This window comes from Callithrix jacchus, chromosome 16, assembly GCF_049354715.1.
Source record: "Callithrix jacchus isolate 240 chromosome 16, calJac240_pri, whole genome shotgun sequence".
In the NCBI taxonomy this organism is placed as follows: Eukaryota; Metazoa; Chordata; class Mammalia; order Primates; family Cebidae; genus Callithrix; species Callithrix jacchus.
In genome coordinates, this window is record NC_133517.1 from 85,155,486 (window position 1) to 85,176,830 (window position 21,345).

Sequence of the window (21,345 nt, forward strand, 5' to 3'; positions counted from 1 at the left end):
GTGCAAAATACATGCTTATTGTGAGTGAATTTAAACACAGTAAACAAAAATATAAAGGGCAAACTATAAAAATTGCTCTTGCCTCTTTCTTACTTGCCCATCTCAGTCCCGGATTAAGTATGCATTGTTAAAACTTGGTGCGTCTTCTCCCAGATCATTTTATATCCACTTACAAACATTGCATTTTATACCATAGAATGTGAAATGTATTTATCTTGCTTATCTTATTTACCATTTTATATCCCCTGCACAGAGCATTTCTTAACCCATAGTAATTCCTCAAGAAATATTTACTGAATGAATTATAAATGAATATATATGCATGTGTGTACACAAAAAATACAACACAATCACAGTCTATATGTTGTTGTGTAATGTACTTTCTTTCCTCTAACAAGTTTGGAATCTTCTTTCTTATCAATATAGTCAATTCATCATTGATTTAAATAGCTACATAGTATCTAATTGTACCATAATTTATTAATATTTGGCCAGTTTCTGAAAGATGAAGTTTGGGTTGTCTTTAATTATTCATTAATATGCACAATTGAATATCTTTGCACATGTGTTTTTGCATGGTTTCAGAATTGCTAGGTCCAAATGTATATGTGCTTTGCATTTTGTGTCATTTAGAAGTTCTGCTCCAAAAGGGTGAAGCAATTTATATTCTAGCAAATGGTATAAAAGAATTAGGGCATACATTAAACTTAGATTTATAAAATTGGTTCTTGGTCAAAAAGTTGAGACAATATTTCAAGCAAAACATTTAAAGAATTCTTTATTACTCGGTGTGAAGTTTATTTTTCCTGATGGTGATTCAGTTAATGGGAATACTAATTCTGAATTTTCACTAATTGGGGGCCATTGTGTCTGCTGGCAGAGTATGGTCATGGCAGAATCTTATACCTCTTATCAAAAAAATCAGGAACATAGGCCGGGCGCGGTGGCTCACGCCTGTAATCCCAGCACTTTGGGAGGCTGAGACGGGTGGATCACGAGGTCAAGAGATCAAGACCATCCTGGTCAACATGGTGGAACCCCGTCTCTACTAAAAATACAAAAAATTAGCTGGGCATGGTGGCGCGTGCCTGTAATCCCAGCTACTCAGGAGGCTGAGGCAGGAGAATTGCCTGAACCCAGGAAGCAGAGGTTGCGGTGAGCCGAGATCGCACCATTGCACTCCAGCCTGGGTAACAAGAGCGAAACTCCGTCTCAAAAAAAAAAAAAAAAAAAAAAAAAAAATCAGGAACACAAACATTCAAACCCAGTGTTTTTTCTATTCACCAACTTTCTCCTTAATTTATTCATTCAATAAGATGACAATAGTTTTTGAACATCTTTTATTTTTGATAACTTGTTTAAGCCTGGGTGATGAGGACAGACAGGGTTCCTGAAGTTGGCAGGTTAATGGCCCTGTTGAATGTGGCATAAATAGTATTTACAATAATGTGGCAATTGCTTTGTTTTGATAATGTAAGTTAAGGGTAGACCAAAAATCAGGTTACTCACCTAATTACATCTTGGATGACAGGGTGGTAGTCAGGCATGACTTTGAAGAACGTTACCTTGATGTCACATGCAAAAGAAATCAGAAGGAAAAAAGGACTTAATCAGGTAGAGATTAAGGGGAACAGTGACTCAAGCAAAAAATCATTGTATGTAGTTCCTGAATAATTTGTCCAAAGACCTACAAACAACAGAATGGGTCTAGACTATTGAACGAAATAATGTTACTGACTTTATATTTTCTTCTCAAGTATTTTACTAGTTTAAGCTTATTTTTAAAAAGCGATGTTTTCATCTGGGCACAGTGGCTTATGCTTGTAATTCCAGCACTTGGAAGGCCTAGGCGGGTGGATCACCTGAGGTCAAGAGTTTGAGACCAGCCTAGCCAACATGGGGAAACCCTGTCTCTACTAAAAATATAAAAACTAGCTGGGTGTGCTAGTATGCACTTGTAATCCCAGCTACTCGGGAGTCTGAGGCAAGAGAATTGCTTGAACCTGAGAGGCGGAGGCTGCAGTGAGCTGAGATCACCCCATTGCACTCCAGCCTGGGTGACAAGAGTAAAACTCTATCTCAAAATAAATAAATAAATAAAGTAATATTCTCTTATTATGCCTTGGTATATACCAGTTTTTACCATAGATTCAAATATTTGTAGTTTCTTTCCTTCATTGGAGATTGTTATGGAAATTTTCCCTAAGTAGTACTTGAATACTCAAAAGAAATTTTTATTCAGATGCTTTTCTCCAGCAACTGCAGCTTAAATATATTTTGTCAGTCACATTGCTGGGTTTGCAGTAGATTAACATTTGTTTAGAATTCATATGTTAGGAATCTATAACCTTATATTTTAGTCAGATCCATAAAGTTTATAAAATAGCTGATGAAAAGTGGAAAACTTAATGGTTATTATCTAAGTTTATAGACTGTTGAACTCACAGGGCTTGCAAAAAATGGCATCAGTGCTCATAAATTATACTTTAAGTAAAATGACATGGTGTATTTGGAATCTTTCAATTTAATAAATCATTATATGCAAGAAATGAATTCATGCTGTAGGAATATGTAGTATTAATATGATAGAATTTAGATTTCTCTGTTTTCTGAGTGTATTCTTTTTGCAAGATGTCTAAATGAACCAACAAAGAACACATAAAGCAATTTACATTTTTTTAAGTGTCAAACAGAATTAGATCCCCTGAAATTTATGACCACCTTCTTTAATCTTCAGCCCATAATCCTGGCAGCTTTCTGTAATTCTCATGTTACTCAGACTTCCAAGAAAAATTTCTATTGGTCACATATGCAAGTTTCTGTTCAGGTATGTAGTTTTCACATGCTGTCTGGCAGCATTCTATAATTTTTCTACAGTTTTGCCTTTACTTAATTTAGGTTGAAGCCTGGTCATTTGTTTTCTGAAGTGGTTTCTATACAGGAATGTCGCTGTATTTTCTCATGTTTAAAAGATACTTCATTCCATTTTGATTTTTATAGAGGCTTTTTTCTGATAATCATTCAGCAAAAGTAAATCACAGTGCAATGGCAAACCTAGTGTCCAAACCATTTAAAAGGAGATTGTCCTTTGAAAGGCCAACTGTCTGAAGTAGTTATTCTGTCAAAAATCATTCATAATCATAAAAAGAAAAAATACATAAAATTAATAGAATATTTTGATATAGTATGGAAATAATTCTGAATCACAAAAATGATTGAAAATCATTTGCAATGTTTCACAAGTAGAACTAAGAAGGTCAGAGGCAAGCCAAAAATTTCACCATAATCTTTATACAGGTAAAACGTTCTCCTTACTGTGAACAGAGGTTTCTCTCTTTGAAGACTTATAGGCTCATGCCCCCTAAATTGAAGTAATTTTTACCTTGGCTGTCAGTCAGAATTGAAACAAAGGCTGTAAATAACTAGGTCATGGTCAGTATAAACCTATTTGCATTTGGATGGGGTATGCATATTTACAAACTTCCTTATATACAGTTTATGGTTTTTAAGGGAAGAGAAAGTTTGGGAGGCCCAAAAATAACAATAATAACTAGTCTTATGAATCCCTAATAAAATATATTTTCCTACTTAGGAAGTATAAGATAATTATACAGGATGAAATTCATAACAATAGACAAGGCACTTGAGGTAAGTAAGTACATAAATTGGGAATAAAGTACCCATCATCACTCTATATGGACAATTCCTAAGGTTATCTAATTTAGAACTTCTGAAGAATGGCTGACACAAAGAACTGCCTTTTCCTTAAAAAGAGGTGTACAGATGGTGTGTATGTCCTTTTAAAATAACTCAGAGTATATTTCTTTTTGTGGTTATATCATTGAATTCATTCCTTTGGCTGTTCTAACAAATTACCAAAAAATTGATGGCTTCACATAACAGAAATTTATTCGCTCATAGTTCTGTGGCCAGAAGTCCAAAACTAGTATCACTGGGCCATAATTAAGATTTCAGCATGGCTGTGCTCCTTCTGGAGGCTCTGAGAGAGAATTGCTTCCTTGTCCTGTCCAGCTCTGATAGTGGTTGCAGGCATTCCTTGGTTTGTGGCCATATCACTCCTCTCTCTCCCTCTGTAATTACATAAACTTTTCCACTTCTGTCTGTGTCTAATTTCCTTCTGCATCCCTCTTGTGAAGATACCCTTATTATCAGGATCCGTTCTGATAGTTCAGAATAATCTTCCAATCTCAAAATCGTTAATTTCATCATATATACAAAGGCCTTTTTTCTTTTAAAGTAATTTAGTGATCAGGATTCTAGTGATTAGGAGCCCATGTCCTTCAGTGGCTGTTATTTAGCCCAGTATAGTTATGGATAATCAAGAATCTTAGGATATTTAAAAATGATCATTGAACTATGTTTTTCATGGACATTAATATGTGTGAATTGTTAATCTTTCACTGTGTAGAAGCTTGCTTTTTAGTTTAATTGGACCCTATTTGTCAATTTTGGCTTTTGTTTCAATTGTTTTTGATGTTTTAGTCATGAAGTCTTGGCCTATGGCTATGTCCTGAATGGTATTGCCTAGATTTTCTTCCAGAGTTTTTATGGTTTTAGGTTTTACATTTAAGTTTTGAATCCATCTTGAGTTAATTTTTGTGTAAGATGTAAGGAAGGGGTCTAATTTCAGTTTTCTGCATATGGCTAGCCAATTTTCCCAACATCATTTATTAAATAGGGAATCCCCATTGCTTGTTTTTGTCATGTTTGTCAAAGATCAGATAGTTTTAGATGTGTGGTGTTATTTCTGAGGCCACTGTTCTGTTCCATTGGTCTATATATCTGTTTGGTACCAGTATCAGTACCACATGTCTGTTTTAGTACCCATACCATGCTGTTTTGGTTACTGTAGTCTTGTATTATAGTTTTAAGTCAGGTAGCATGAAGACTCCAATTTTGCTTTTTTTGTTTAGGATTGTCTTGGCTATATGGGCTCTTTTTGGTTCCATATAAAATTTAAAGTAGTTTTTTCTAATTCTGTAAAGAAAGCCAATGGTAGCTTGATGGGGACAGCACTGAATCTATAAATTACTTTGGGCAGTATGGTCATTTTCACAATATTAATTCTTCTTACCCATGAGCGTGAAATATGTTTCAATTTGTTTCTTCCTATCTTATTTTCTTTAGCAATGGTTTGTAGTTCCCCTTGAAGAGGTCCTTTACATCCCTTGTCAGTTGTATTCCTAGGAATTTTATTCTCTTTGTAGCAACTGTGAATGGGAGTTTACTCATGATTTGGCTCTCTGTTAGTCTATTATTGGTGTATAGGAATGCTTGTGATTTTTGCACATTGATTTTATATCCTGAGATTTTGCTGAAGTTGCTTATCAGCTTAAGAAGATTTTGGACTGAGACTGGGGTTTTCTAAATATAGAATGATGTCATCTGCAAACAGAGACCATTTGACTTCCTCTCTTCCTATATGAATACCCTTTATTTCCTTCTCTTGCCTGATTGCCCTAGCCAGAACTTCCAATACTATGTTGAATATAAATGGTGAGAGATGGCATCCTTGTCTTGTGTCCATTCAGTATAATATTGGCTGTGGGTTTGACATTATCAGAGTAACAGGCAATATACATAATGGGAGAGAATTTGTGCTGTCTATCCATCTGACAAGAGGCTAATATCCAGAATCTACAACAAACTTAAAACAAATTTACAAGAAAAAAACAAACAATCCCATTAATAATTGGACAAAGGATATGAACCAGACACTTCTCAAAAGAAGACACTTAATCAACCAACAAACATATAAAAAAAAACCTCATAATCACCAGTAATTAGAGAAATGCAAATCAAAATCACAGTGAGATACCATCTCATGCCAGTTAGAATGGTGATTATTAAAAAGTCAGAAAACAACAGATGCTAGAGAGGATGTGGAGAAATAGAAATGCTTTTAGACCTTTGGTGGGAGTGTAAATTAGTTCAACCATTGTGAAAGACAGTGTGGTGATTCCTCAAAGATCTAGAACCAGAAATAGCATTTGACCTATCAATCCCAGTACTGGGTATATACCCATAGGTTAATATGCTATTATAACCACACTTGCACATGTATGTTTATTGTGGCACCATTCACAACAGCAAAGACTTGGAACCAACCCAAATGCCCACCAATGATAGAGTGGATAAAGAAAATGTGGTACATATACACCATGGAATACTATGCAGCTATAAAAAGGATGAATTTATTTCCTTTGCAGGGAAATGGATTAAGCTGGAAACCATAATTCTCAGCAAACAAACACAGGAACAGACAACCAAACACCGCATGTTCCCACTCATAAGAGGGAGTTGAACAATGAGAACACATGGACACAGGGAGGGGAACATCACACACCAGGAGCAGTTGAGGGGAATGGGGGTTAGGGGAGGAATAGCATTAGGAGAAATACCTAATGTAGATGATGGGTTGATGGGTTCAGCAAACCACCATGGCACCTGCATACCTATGTAACAAACCTGCACGTTCTGCACATGTATCCCAGAACTTAAAGTATAATAAAAAATAAACATTTTAAAAAGACAACTGATAATAATTATGATCAATAACCACTGATACTTATTGAGGTCTTACTATCTAAGAACTAGAGAAGACATTTTATATTTAAAAAAATTGTTAATCTTTCTACTTCTTGAGGAGGCCTAAACATCCTTGCCATTGTCAAAGAGGGGAGATATATAAGAAAAAGGCCGCCATATACATATGATCCATGACTATCTCACAGACACTGTGAAAACACACACCCACAGATGGTAATACCCTCTCTCAGAGGCAGAGAGAACAAAGTCTATGAAACACAAAGCTCACTTATATGAACTTCAGGAAATGCCAATGGGATAAATTTAGTGCTCAAAGATCCAAGCCTGCAGACCCAAGACTATTTTTTAAAGTTTATAAGCCACATCCTTTAGCTTCCCTGCTAACATGTTCTAAAGTTTATACCTTCCTTATTAAGGAAATATAGTAACTTTGTTTACTTTATGTGACAATCTTTTGATGGAAACAAAGGATAAAATATCAGCAAAGCAAAAGAAAAATTAATAGACTGAGCCAGTAAATATATGTGCATCACTTAACGTCAGTGTTTTGAGAAATGTATATTTAGGCAGTTTTGACATTGTGAGGACATCACACAGTGCATCTAAGTGCAAACCTTGATGGCATAGTCTTCTGCACACCTGGGCTGCCTGGTATATCCTATTGCTTCCACACTACAAACCTGTAGAGCATGTTACTGTGCTGAATACTGTAGGCAATTGTAATGCAGTGGTATTTGTGTCTCTACACATATCTAAACAAAAAAGGTACAGAAAGACCACTGTTGTATATGCATTCTACTGTTGACTAAAGCATCATTATGTGGTGCATGACTGTATTATTAAAAAATAATTGAATCCTAATTTTAATTTCCTTGGTAACATTTAAATGTCAAATACCTTTTTTTTTTTTTTGCAATGTGCTGCAGGCAGTTGTTTAATGTGCAACAACAAAAAAAAGTAGATGTAGTTAATTTGATTAAAATACTAATTTAAATAATTTTGTCACCATACTCTACACATTACTCCCACCTGGCTAAAAAGAAATAAAAACAAAAAAAGAAAACCCTCATTATTGTATGACTATCTGCAAAAGACTATAACTTAAAATATGCAAAGGCTTTAAGAATAATGAGACCAAAAATAAAGAAATGAGAAGAGAAACAATAGAAGGAATGTTTTGAAGAGATTATTGTTTGGCCTTGAAGAGTGTTTTAAAAATTTAAAATCAATGCTTCATTGAATATTTGTGAATCAATAAAAGCAAAAGTGAGTTCTCAGATTTTTTAAAAAATAAACATCACTTTTTGAAAAAAATATATACCTACAAGAAGCCAATTAATTTGTTTTAACATTAAAATAATATAGTCATTTGGTATTTGAGGCACTGTGTATTTTTGTAACAAATAAAAAATTTACAGAAGAAAACTACGGTTTTGTTTCAGAATTACCATCATGAGTTTGAATTGTAAGGGCCCACTAGCATATAGATTTTTGTTTCAATAAAAGTTACATTATGTGTTCCTGCCTTTCCTACCTCCTCTTTTACCTCCTCCAGCTTTTACTTTGCCAACCCTGAGACAACAGACCAACTTATCCTCTTCCTCCTCCTACTCAACCGACTGAATGTAAAGATGAGGATTTTATGACCTTTATGGTGATCCACTTTCATGTCATGAGTAGTAAATATGTTGTCTCTTCCTTATGATTTTCTTAACATTTTCATTTCTCTAGATTAATGTATGAATACAGTATATATTATTCTTTCACAAACAGCTTATGCATTAATTGACACTAATACTGGTCAACAGTAGGATACTAGTAGTTAAGTTTTGGGGAAATATCAACAAATATATGCAGATTTTTGACTGTGGTGGGGTCAATGCCCCTAATCTTTGTGTTGTGTAAGGGTCACAGTCATATTTTCATTAAGAATCATTCCCTACAAATTAACATACCAGTTTTTATCATTCACTTTTAAATTGTCTGAAAATGACATATGTTAATATATGTTTGTTTTCTTTGAGTTAAACTTTTCCAAAAGTGACAATTGTGAACAGTGATATTATGGGGGATAAAGGATAACAGAAAGAAGTTGAAGTTTTCAGTGTATATAAATAACTTCCACTGTGGCCATAGGTTAATTCCCATGGTATAAGAGAATGAGGTTAGGCTTAGTATGTAGGCCTATTAGATTTTCATCTTAAATATGCTCTTCAGTAACTAGGGGGATTTTATTTAGTTCCTTATTTCCTATGGTCCATTGCTTCTTTATTTCTTCAGTAAGGTGAGCAAATTAGCATATATTTCACTCATATTAGTGGAAAATCCAACTTAAAGTGGTTTGAGCAATAAGATTTATCATCTCACACTTAAAAAAAAAATCCCAAAGTATGGTGGTACCAGGATTGATAAAATTCAGTGATTTAAAGACATGGTCTATTACTCACATTCTTTATGTCTTTATTTTTTGGTATCTCTGATGCTTTGATTTTGTTTTAAAGCCATTCTTGGTTCAAGATGGCTATAGCCATTTCAGATTATATGACCAGAAAATACTCAAAGGAAAAAGAGACAAGAAACTATCCACTTTTAATTTCTCTCTCTCTCTTTTTTTCTCTCTCCTATTTCAAAGAGCATACTTCCAAACCTAGCTTTTAGTTTTATTGCCCAATATTTTATTGACCAAAAAATATTTATTGCCCAGAATTTGGTAACATAAATTTTGCTAAGTTGATCTCTGGTGAAATAAATGAAATTGTCATAATCATTTAAAATTAATTACCTATGTTGGCTTGGATATTGAGTTAACAAAATTATTGCTAAAATATCGATCATTTTATTGATTAGCAATTCTTGCAATAAAAAGTATGCAACAAATTTTAGCTATTGTTGAAATTAGAGTCACATGTGAGAACTGCATCAGGAAATGAATAATTAATTAGCAATTTTGATAGCAAATAAAAAATTAAGCGATTGGTGGTTTATTAAATTGACTTGCTACATTACTTCTTTTCCTATCTGAAATTCTTGTTGGCAATAGTTTTTCAGAGTAGGAGACAAAAAGTAACCTTTGACATCTTTTGTTCACAGTATTTCACATACTAGTGACTAGAAAACCAATATTATTTACTGTGTAGTTGTCTGAACTTTTGTTTTTAAAACATTTTTATCATAAATTGTATATAAAATTATATGGCATTATGTTCAGTCATGTTAAGTTTCTTACCCAGAGTTACTAGGATAAAATAATTAAAAAATATTTATTGGATATTTAGGATAAATTATCTTTTAAGTTACATTCTTCATAATACTTTACTGTTGTGCATATATATATGAACATATGTGTTGTTCAGTTCACATGAAACAATTATTGACTAAATTTCTATTAAATACAGAATTCTGACCTGTAACAAATTGTCAGTCCTATCTACCTGTATGGTAAATCTAAAGACATTCCTTGTTAATTGTTTTATTTTTTGATTAATGCCACTTGACATATGTTCCAAATTATTAAATTTGGAAAATGCCCTCATAGTCTATGTAAATATTATATTTTTAAACACAGTACATTTTTGGATGTTTATATTGATGTATTTTTTTCTCTATATAGTCTTCTGAAAACAATCCTGATATAAATAAAAATGAGCTGGTGAGTAAAAACAAGTTCTAAAATATTATAGATATGATATATATATATTTAGTTTTAAGGAGCAGAGAGTTTAATAGGCAAGAAAGAAGGGAAAAGGCAAAAGGAAGAAGCTCCCTCTACAGAGACAGAGGAAGGGGAGCTCCAAAGGCGAAAGGGGCAAGCCCAAGTGTCGATATATATTTTTATAGGACTCATCTTTTTCTATTTTGGTAAAAATGACTTCTTAAAATGGAGATGAGAAGGAGAAAATCTTTAAAGTTTGGAAAAATGAAAAGCTTACTCTACAGTATTGCTATTTTCTCAACAAATTAGAGCATTATTATGCTTATTCTGCATTTATATGAATAAGCTCATAAAACATATCAAAAATAAGGGGAGAAATAAATTAGTTTTAGTGTACAGTAACAGCTCTCATATCAGTTTGCATTTCATTTGACCAGTAGAGCTGTTGAAAAGTCCAGCGTGGAGAACTATATATTAGACTACCTTCCAAATAAAAGTTGTGTTACTTTTTAAATTTCTTGCCTTAGATGACTCTTTTTCATCTATGTAATGTGCTGTAAAGTAATATATCAGCATAACTTTCTTAGGCATCTCCAGGAGTATAATACAAACAAAAGTATATTTTGATGAATTATATTTGTTGGCAAATTGTCAGTTATTTTCTTTAAAAGGAGAAAAAAAGGTGGACTAACATGCTTTTTCAATATTGACAATGGAAACCAGAAACAGTAGGATACTATTTTCAATGTTCTAAAAGAAAATAACAAGTCAAGAATTCTACCCCTTTTGAAATAATTTTTCAAAGATTAGGTTTAGACAAAAATATTTTTAGTATTAAATCACCTTTCACAAACAGAATCTCAATAGTGACATGTTAAAGCACATACTTGTATATAAAAAAGCATTGAAGCTCTAAGAAAAGGATCGAAGAGATTTAGCTTTGCAAAGAAACTACTTAAATATCTCTTTTATTAAGTAAATGAAATATTCTATTGCTCAGTTTCTGTATTTTTTTTTCAATATTCACTTTTAGCCATTGGACAGGTACATTTTTTAATTTATTTAGTTTATTGTTTAGAGCCACATGAATAAACAATGTATTCATTGGTTTATATGTTTCTCATTTATGTCCTAAGTATTATGAATTCACAGACACATCAATAATCATTAAACAGGAAGGAAAATGCCAATAGATAAATGTGGTAAATCCTCTTTTCCTTAGGCTAAGGGTTGTGACTTTTTTTAAGAAAAAAAATGATCCAATAATTATTGCTATATGTAATTGCATTTCTTTTTGGTTTGGGAATGGGTGGTTGGAAAACACATTTTTTATATAGAGATTTTAAAAACCACACTTACCTCACAATGAATTAAGATGGAAAGTGATGATAGATTTTATTTTTCTGTGGCTGCTCCTTCACATGGACAAGAACCAAATGATAATTGTGTAATTAATACATTAGTAAAACTAACAAAATCTGTGGAAGCATATCAGTCAAGAGGACAAGTTAAGCAGAAGGGCATAAGAGCCCAGAACAGCTATTAGCAGCATAATGATGCTCCAGACTTGTAGATTATATTAAAGGGGCCAGTTCAGCTACTTAATGAGGCTGCCAAGGCACCAGCTGCTGCTGTGGGGAACTGAGGCTCACAGATCAGCATCTGGGTCAGTGTTTGCCTTATGAAGAGGAAAGTGAAAGGATTTTAACGTAGAAGGGCAAATTATACCTTTCCTTCACTGCACAGCCACATTTAAAAGATGATTTTTAAAAGCCTGTTTGCCACCTTTATGAGGAAAGACACTGATAGAATCATGCCAATGCTTCAGAATCTTTCTTTAGACAAAACTCAGAATGAATGAAAATATTTTTACCATTTAGAGATATTTTTAAAACCTTCACTGTCTGTTTTACTCAATAATAAATATCCATGAGGAAATGAGAAGTTTAAACACTTTCATATAACTCCAAAGCAAATCTCCCTAAACTGTAAAGTTTAATTATTATCATTGTCACTATTAAATGTAACCTAATGGTAATGTGTTTGGTCTTCGGTTAAAGATCAGCACAAGAAAGTCCAAAATAGAGAAGTCAGAAATATACAGTCTTGTTCTGATTCAAGATATTATATAAATCACTCAACTTTGAGTCTTAAATTTAAAAATTGGAATAAAAAATTATGTTCTTCCCACTTAGTGAATATCCATCAGGTACTTAGGAAAGTCCTTGCATTACCTAATACAAATATTATTTATACTTAACTTCTACAATTAGCGTAGGATGTAGGTAGATTAAAATGTACTCAGCATTTCACAGGCCTCATGTCTTGCTTATTATTATACAGTTTTGCCAAAATGGAGGACAGACAAAAACCCAGAATTTATCAACTTTAGTTTAATGATGCCTCCACAAAGTTAGAAGTTGCTAGATGATAGAAGATATTGTTATTTTTAATTATCCAAACTATCAATATACTCTGTCAATTTTACATTTCTGAAACATTTTGAAACTTTGGCTTTATTGAGAAATAATTAATGAATAAAAATTATATATATTTAAGGTATGCAATGTGATGATTTGATATACATAATACACTGTGAAATGATTACCAAATTATGACTAATATTAATATATCTTAGTTAATAATACTATATTATATACTTAATATCAGATAAGCAAGATCTTGTCTCTTCACCTTGAAATTATTATTAAAAATCATTTATTTCTTAATTGATAAAAATTTGTCATATGTATTTTATAGTATACAACATGATGTTGGAAAATGTGTACATACAGTGGAATGGTTAAATAAAACAGGCCAGGTGTGGTGGTGCATGCCTGTAATCCCAGCACTTTGGGAGGCCAAGGCAAGCGGATCACAAGGTCAAGAGCTCAAGACCACCCTGTCCAACATGGTGAAACCCTGTCTCTACTAAAAACACAAAAATTAGCCAGGTCTGGTGGTGTGGACCTGTAATCCTAGCTACTCGGGAGGCTGAGGCAGGAAAATTGCTTGAACCTGGAAGGCAGAGGTTGCAGTGAGCTGAGATCACACCACTGTACTCCAGGCTGGGTGACAGAACAAGACTTCATCTTGGGGAAAAAAAAATCAAGCTATCAAGCTAATCGACATGTGAACTACCTGCCATATTTATCACTTATTTGTGATGAAAGCACACTTAAAATATCCTCCCTTAACAAATTATAAAGATACAATACATTCCCATAACTATAATCATTATGTTGTACAATAACATCTCTTGAACTTAATTCTCCTAACTGAAAGTTTTGTGTCTTTTAACCAATATCTCTTCACTTCTCACCCTGCCCACCTTGCTCCTGGTAACCACCATTCTTCTCTCTGCTTTTATGAATTTATTTTTTTAATATTTCATATATAAGTGAGATCATGTGGTATTTGTCTTACTGTGCCTGGTTTATTTTAATTAACGTAATGTCCTTCAGGTTCCCTGCTGTTGTCACACACAATAGGATTTCTTCCCTTTATAGTGCTGTATAGAATTTCATTTTGTATTTACAAGGGGACTTCAAAAAGATAGTAGAAAAATTGAATTATATGCTAAAAATTAAAAAAACTTTCTTATTCAACATAAATTCTGTAAAGTCAATATACTTTTGCAAGCAACAATAACAGCCATTTAGTTCATCTTTAAATAAATTAGGGACCTTTGAATTTAAACATGTAATGCAGTAATTTTTAGATTACTGAGGAAAAATGAGTGTACTTTAAGGATTTCTTTTTTTAAGATTAGGAAACAAAAAGAAGTTAGAAAGAGGCAAATCAGGACTGTTATGTGGACATCGAATGGTTTCCTATCAAAAGTTTTACAAAATTGCCCTTGATAAGAAATGAACAGGAGCTTTTTCTAGTGAAGTTTTCACAGCATTTTCTTCTGCCAAAGTGTTGGCTAATTTCTCAAAACAGTCTCATAATAAGCAGATGTTTTCATTCTTTGAACCTTCAGAAACTTAACAAGGAAAGTGCCTTCAGCATCCCAGAAAATCATTTCCATAAACTTTTCTCTTGACAAGTCTGCTTTTGCTTTGACTGGACTACTTCGACCTCTTGGTAGCCATTGCTTTGATTGTGCTTTGTCTTCAGGATTGTGCTAGTAAAGCCATGTTTTATCTCCTGTTCCAATTCTTTGAAGAAATGCTTCATAATCTTGATCCAAATGGTTTAAAATTTCCATTGAAAGTTTTTGTGTTTGCTGCTGATCTGGGTACAATTGGCATTCATGGAGTAAAAATGTTTGCTCAACTGTAATTTTTTAGTCAAAATTGGGTAAGCTGAGTCAATTGAGATATCTATTGTGTTGGCTATTGTTTCTACTGTTAATAGTTGGTCTTTTTACAGTTTGGCATGAATTGAAGAGGAGCGAGATATTCTTTCATTTTATTTCTCACATATTGAAGTGAATGATCTACTACTGCAGGCTTCATAATCAACAATGTCTTATCCCTTAATATAAATTATCCATTTGTAAGCTGCTGATTTCTTTGGGAACATTTATTTCATAAATATTTTGTAAAGTACCAACGATTTCACATTCTTTAGACCAAGATTCACCATAAATTTGATGTTTGTTCTTACTTTAGCAAAATTTATGTCATTCTGATAGGGGCTCTTTGAAGCTGATGTTTTATTCTTCTTAGTGCCTCAAACTAGATCCTGTTGACACAAACTATAACAAGTTAGTACTAGTTTATTTTGGTGGAAAAATGAAAATCCATGCATAGTTTTGGTCACACTATCCATTTCTCTTGAAGTTTTTGAAGACCCTCATATGCCATCCATTTATCTGTTGATGGACACTTAGGTGGATTCCATACATTAGCTCTTATGAGTAATGCTTCGGTACACATGGGAATGCAGATTTCTCTTTGACATACTGGTTTCATGTCTTTTGTATGTATACCTAGTGGTGGGATTGCTAGATCATATTGTAGTCTTATTTTTAATTTTTTGAGAAACTTTCATACTGTTTTTCATAATAGCTATAATAATTTATATTCCCATCAACAGTGTACACAAGTTTCCTTTCCTTTACATTCTTGTAAGCACTGGTCATATTTTGTTGTTTTGATGATAGCCATACTAACAGGTGTGAGGTAATAGCTTATTTTGATTTTAATTTGCCTTTCATAATGAGTAGTGATGTCAAACATTTTTTCACATGCCTGTTGATCATTCATATGTCTTCTTTTAAGAAATATCTTTTCAGTCATTTGACCATTTTTTAATCAGGCCATTTGTTTTCTGACTGAGTTGTTTTAGCTCTTTATCTATTTTGGATATTAACCCCTTATTAGAAATATGGCTAGGACAATTTCAACAAGACATGCTTTATAAATTTGATTTAAAGTTGTTTTCTTTTTTTCTTGTCAAAATAAACAAAAAGTGACCATTCTTTCCTTTTTTTTTATTTTGGTTTGGCATTTGCATTATAAGCTCTATCATGTTCTTTATTTCTCATGAGCCACCTGTGTCTTTCTGTAGTTATATCTAGAAATAGTGCCATAATGCATGAGTCACTCATTTGAGTGCTAAACAAGTAATATTCAATATGTGTTTCCTGGAGACCAAAACCCAAACTGTTTTCATTTAAAAAGTGGTTTAAAATTTTTTAAATTTCACAAGGAAGAACTTGCATATTCTAAATAGTGGAAATAAATAAAAGGATTTTGTCAGAGCTTATATTTCAAAACAAAAACATCATTTTAATCTGTCCATTTCTAAGTAAGGTAAAGAAAAATATTAAAGAAGCACACATCTTAGAAAGAAAAACTAAATTATATTAAACTGTCTTCAGTATTTGGCAGTTTCATAGTTTCATTTCTGGAAAGCAATTATGCAGATATGTGAATGTATGTGTGCAATGACATGCATTCAAAGTTTATTACTGCAATATTTTAAATAGAAAAAGTACATGTGTGAGAAAAATATATATTTATATATACATATGTATGTATATGTGTGAAAATGTGTATATATAGGTATATACATATATACCTATATATACATATCTATATATATATATATACATATATCCCTGGCTATATGTATTTTCATACACATACATACATACATACCTATGTATGTGTATGAAAATACATATAGCCACGGATTTTACTGTTAAACTTCATAAAGTTTACTCATAAAGGTTGTTTTATGGAAATCTAGCTCAAGTGATAGGGAGACTAGATGAGGCTATGCTTTTTGACCTAGTTTCATGTTGAACCTCAAAGTGTATAGTCCCACAATGATTTAGTATCTGATAGTGAGCTCAGGTATTCAGTTTTCTTCCTTTTGTAGACTTTGTATCTCCTATTACTGATCTCTATTACGATTGTCTTGTGCACTGTAAATGTTCTAAAACCTAAAGAAAAAAGGTCCCAAGCCTTAATCCAGTCTTTCATGTATTTAATTGATAGCAAATTTTATAATTTGAAATTAATGCATTTTTAACTCATTCATTCCAGTAAGTATCTGTCTGACCCAGACATAGTTGGGCCCCAAACTTGCCCCTTTTTATAGACACATAGATTGAAGCACTACTGGAAAATTTATTAATTAAAATTCTGTCATGTTATGTGTTGCTGAAACAAAAACTCATTAGAAAGATATCTTCTTTTTCTTCATGGTGAGCTTGAAGAACAATAATTCAGCAGAAATATGGGATATACCCAATGAGACAAAAAAAGTCCTTCATTTTTTGAAGCAAGTTTTGCAGTTTTTAGAGACAAACTTGCTAAACATCATGTTTATTGAAAATAATTTGTTTTATTAAAATCATAACCAAATAGGTATTATTTCATTTTTTTGTAAGTGATATTGATAGTGATGCTTTATAATAATCATGGGCAAAAAGTATTTTAAAAAGGAAAAGCTGAATCAATGTATATTTTTAAAATATAAAGAAATATTTTAATCTCAGCTTAACTATTTCATAGTTTTATGCTCACTCTGTATTTTACCTCCATTATTGATCCATTTAAAGTGTTCATTGCCTCAGGACTAGAAGAAAGAGAGCATCAGAACAAATTATCCTGGAATGTTAAGCCTGTTATTTCCAAATGACATAAGTTTACTTAAAAAGGAAAAAGAATTTATGTTGATTTTTGTAGTGCTAAAAAGAGAAAAAAAAATGACACTCAAATATAAAGATTCTTACCATCAATAAAACATAAAGAAACAAGAGACCTATTTAATAAAAACAAACAAACAAATAGTTGTTATCTGTCATTAATTATACAAGTTTTGGAGAAATCATTGCTTCAGTGATACGGTTGTTTTTATTATAATTTTACATAGGAGCTTCTTTTTGGGAAATTGTTTCTTATCAGGAGGCATGTTTACATTTACAGCAGATGAAAATAAATCTCATTCATTAAGATTAATAATGATAAATATCCTCATTTTCTCATTGGAAGTGAATAATCAGATTGAATTAGTACTATGAATTAATTAGTCTACAAGATTAGGAGTTTGTGGTGATGCGCCAAATAAATGTAAGTCAATGGTTGACTGCATAGAACCAATCAATTTGAATATGAGATGTTGTCTGGGAGATGCAGCAATTTCAATCCTACAGAGAGTAGCCTAAAATGATGCCAAACAATATACTCTGCTTTGATTATATTATATATTAAAAGATGATAATAAATATTTGACTTTTTGGAATCATATTTTTTTAGGTAAATTAGTTAAATATATATATAAAACATGAGATAATTTCCACATTTAAAATGCATGAGTAAATTAACAGGAAACTAAGACAAATCTTCACAAACCAGAAATAAGTATAAAATATGAATCCAGAGAGCTGGAGCACCTCTAGATGTGGCAACAGAACATCTGTCAAACCCCTGGCAGCTTGGAATTTGTAATTTTGTAATGCACTTTGCAAGAAGCCACTTCCTGAAGCTGGAACGTGTAATACACAACACAGTTGCTGTGAAAAATCTAGAATAAAGCACACTTAGAGTGAGATATTATTCAGACTCTTGCCTGCTATAGATTTGAAGCATGAAGGAATGGGGCTAGGAGATGGTATTATGACTCTCCTTGAGAAATCTTGCCACAATACTGCCTCCCACAGAGGAAACGTTGAAATATTAGCATTTGTGTGGTTCAAAAACTTTAGGCTAAAAATTTTCAGGGTTTTTAGCAAATCCCTAGCACCTGGCAAAAGAACAAGGAAAAGCTTTTAGTTAAACTTGTAAAACATGATATCCAATATTTTCTATAATATAGTTATAAGGAATATAAGCTTACTTACAAAAAGACAACAGAGAAACAGATCAACACTGAAGATATTTTTAAAAGCAACAGCAAAGAATGCTGAATTCAAATACATCACATTGAGAATATAACATGCATATTTAATGAATTACTACAAATAAAAGAAGAAATTGAAAATTTAAATGAGAGGCAAGACATTATAGAACAGCTGGACCAATTTGAAAATGTATAAAATTAAAGAGAAAAGGTCTGTAAAACTTTAATAATGGGTCCGCCAATTAATAGCATTCATAGCTTTTCCCAGTATAAAAAAGAGAGACTGCCTGGCATTGGTTTCCTGATAGAAGATCACAAGTAGTGCAAGGTAGTCTTCCCAAAATATCTAAATTGTAGAATTTAAAAAACCATATACTCAGAACAAGATTTCAATATTTAGTTATTTAATGAATTGTTATTAACTATGTCAGACAGCATACAAAGCACTGGATTTAAAAACATGAATAAGTCATGGATGTTTTTCACAGATATCTCCCTGACTCATGGGAGACACAGATGATGAAAATAGAATATTTAAAAAATTATATAATAAAAGTATGTTTAAGGTGTAGTATTGGTACAGTTGAGAGACTCATCAATTTGTGAGTTTTAATGTTTTTTTGTAAGAAAGAAATTAGATTATTTGACAGTCTTTTTGGATCTAAGCATAAACAGAAAATTATAAATTCTCTAAGCAAATGACTAGGAGAAATGAACCCCAATCAGAAGGGTAAAAACATGTTGAAGGCATAAGGAGTGAAATATTGAAGTGTGTTAATCTGTTTGGTGAGTGGTATTGCATTTGTACAGTAAACATTCAGGAGTACACGAAGTATAGTATTTGGTCAAATATTTACAGACTATTTACAGACTTATTTATATAGACTTATTTATGGACTATGAAGGAGGTTGTATTTTGACTATTTCACCTAATTGCAGTGCTGGAAACTAGATTCACCTCTGAATTTTGAACATTTGTTCTCTTTATCTTTTTCTGTAATTGAAAGTAATTTCTGACCTGCAACTTTAAGGTGAGCAACATTCCAGGTTGTCGAAGTAAGATATCCCAAGACTCCTCTTTGTTAATGAGACTGGTGCTCCTGTAAGCTCTTTGTGCACTTCATGGGCAGAAAAATAGAGATGCTAATTCATTAGTTTTCCTCTCCTTTTTTTCCAGGACATCTGGTTAAAAGTTCTTCTGCCTTAAAGCAGAGCAGCCAGTGCTGTTAAATGATTGTAAAATATCACATAACATGATGGATCCCATACTTAACAAGGGTTGCTTTCTGATAGTATTTCTGTTTGAGTTCCTACCCTCTTTATCCTACCCCAGACCATTTTAAAGAGTTTCCTTCTTACTATCTTATCTGCTAGTTCCTTTTTTTGTTGTTCTGTATGTCTGAATTATCAAAACAAACCAAAATTTCCATAATTATAAACCAAATTGAACATCACCAAATATGCCAAATAGCTTTCAGATATGCATGTTGTTGTTTCCTTTCCCTGCCCTTTTATCCATTACTTTTGTTTGACTTTGTTAGTGAGATGAGTTTTAGTGCCTTAATTCTTAGCAACCATCTACAAACTGTATTCTGTATTTTATTCCCATTCTCTATTTTGCCACTGTCTCTAGAGGTAGAAAAACATTTCTACTTTTTTTTCCACATCAAAAAACAGAGCACCACTGATTATGTTATCAGTTATTCAATTAAATGAAATCATTTAATTATGATATTAAAATAAAATCACTTATTCAAAATTAAATGGTTTTAATTATGAAAAAACTTATTATTTTATAATTATTCAATTAAATGAAACCACTTCACTTTCTGTTTCCCATTCATACAAAAATCACATTTTAGCAAAATTATATCAGATGTGGAAATATGTAACATTGTCATCAATAGGTCAATTTCACATAATTTAGTGACATTGAAATTGTATCGAAGTTCAATGTTACGTTGTGTTTTTCACATTATTGTTACCCCATATCAGTTTTGGCTTGTGGAAGAGCAAGCAACTGATACAAGACTGGAGCATTATCACAGCTGTTATCAGATACAAGTGCTAAAATGTTGACAGGTTAGAAATTAAAATTCCTGGCACACCACAAAGCTTTCTTTTATAAGCATTAGAATTACCTTTCTATTTCAAAAAAGAAAAATGACTTTGACCTCATTCTAACACTTATTACCAAGAATATTTCAGAAAGAAGATTAGTCAAAATATGCTTTGCCTCCATTAGTATTCCCTGCATCATGCTATAACTAATGATTTCTGTTACTAGTAGTCATTACTGAACAGGTTTTATTTGAAAACTTTGTGACTTTAGGCATTCTTTCACTTTACTTTCTTTGAAGAAAAGAAAACTTTATAATCCAATAATATCTTTCAGTCAGTTAGCAAAATAAGTTGGTTACCCACTTTCTGAATAATACTGTGGTTAGACATATTTGAGAGCATCCAAAGGAAGAAAGTGGCATTTTCTTCTCCTTCCTGAAGTTTATAAGATAGTTGGAAGGCAGGCCATAGTAAGTGAAAAAAGACTTGTAGATTCCTACAGGGAATTCAGAGAATTTCTCTGCAGCACATTTAGTCTCTTGTTAAACAGATTCTTGACAAATAATAAACATCCATAGCTTTTTAAAGAATAAAACTATTATATTAAATGACACTAATAAAGAATGGTCCTAATTTAGATTTTTCTTTTTTTTTCATTCTCTTTTTTCATTGCATTTTAGGTTTGGGGGTACATGTGAAGGACATGCAAGATTGTTGCATAGGTACACACGTGGCAGTGGTGATTTGCTGCCTTCCTCCCC

At 32.4% G+C, this 21,345-nt stretch overlaps 1 long non-coding RNA gene across 1 annotated transcript in view; it reads right to left on the bottom strand.

Moving 5' to 3' along the window:
• Window positions 1–1,251: 1,251 nt before the first annotated feature.
• Window positions 1,252–21,345, bottom strand: part of LOC118148526 (uncharacterized) — a 76,299-nt gene continuing 56,205 nt past the window's right edge. Inside the window, exon 5 of the long non-coding RNA XR_008476986.2 lies at window positions 1,252–1,565. This is a non-coding gene — a long non-coding RNA (uncharacterized LOC118148526). The remainder of the gene's footprint in view (window positions 1,566–21,345) is intronic.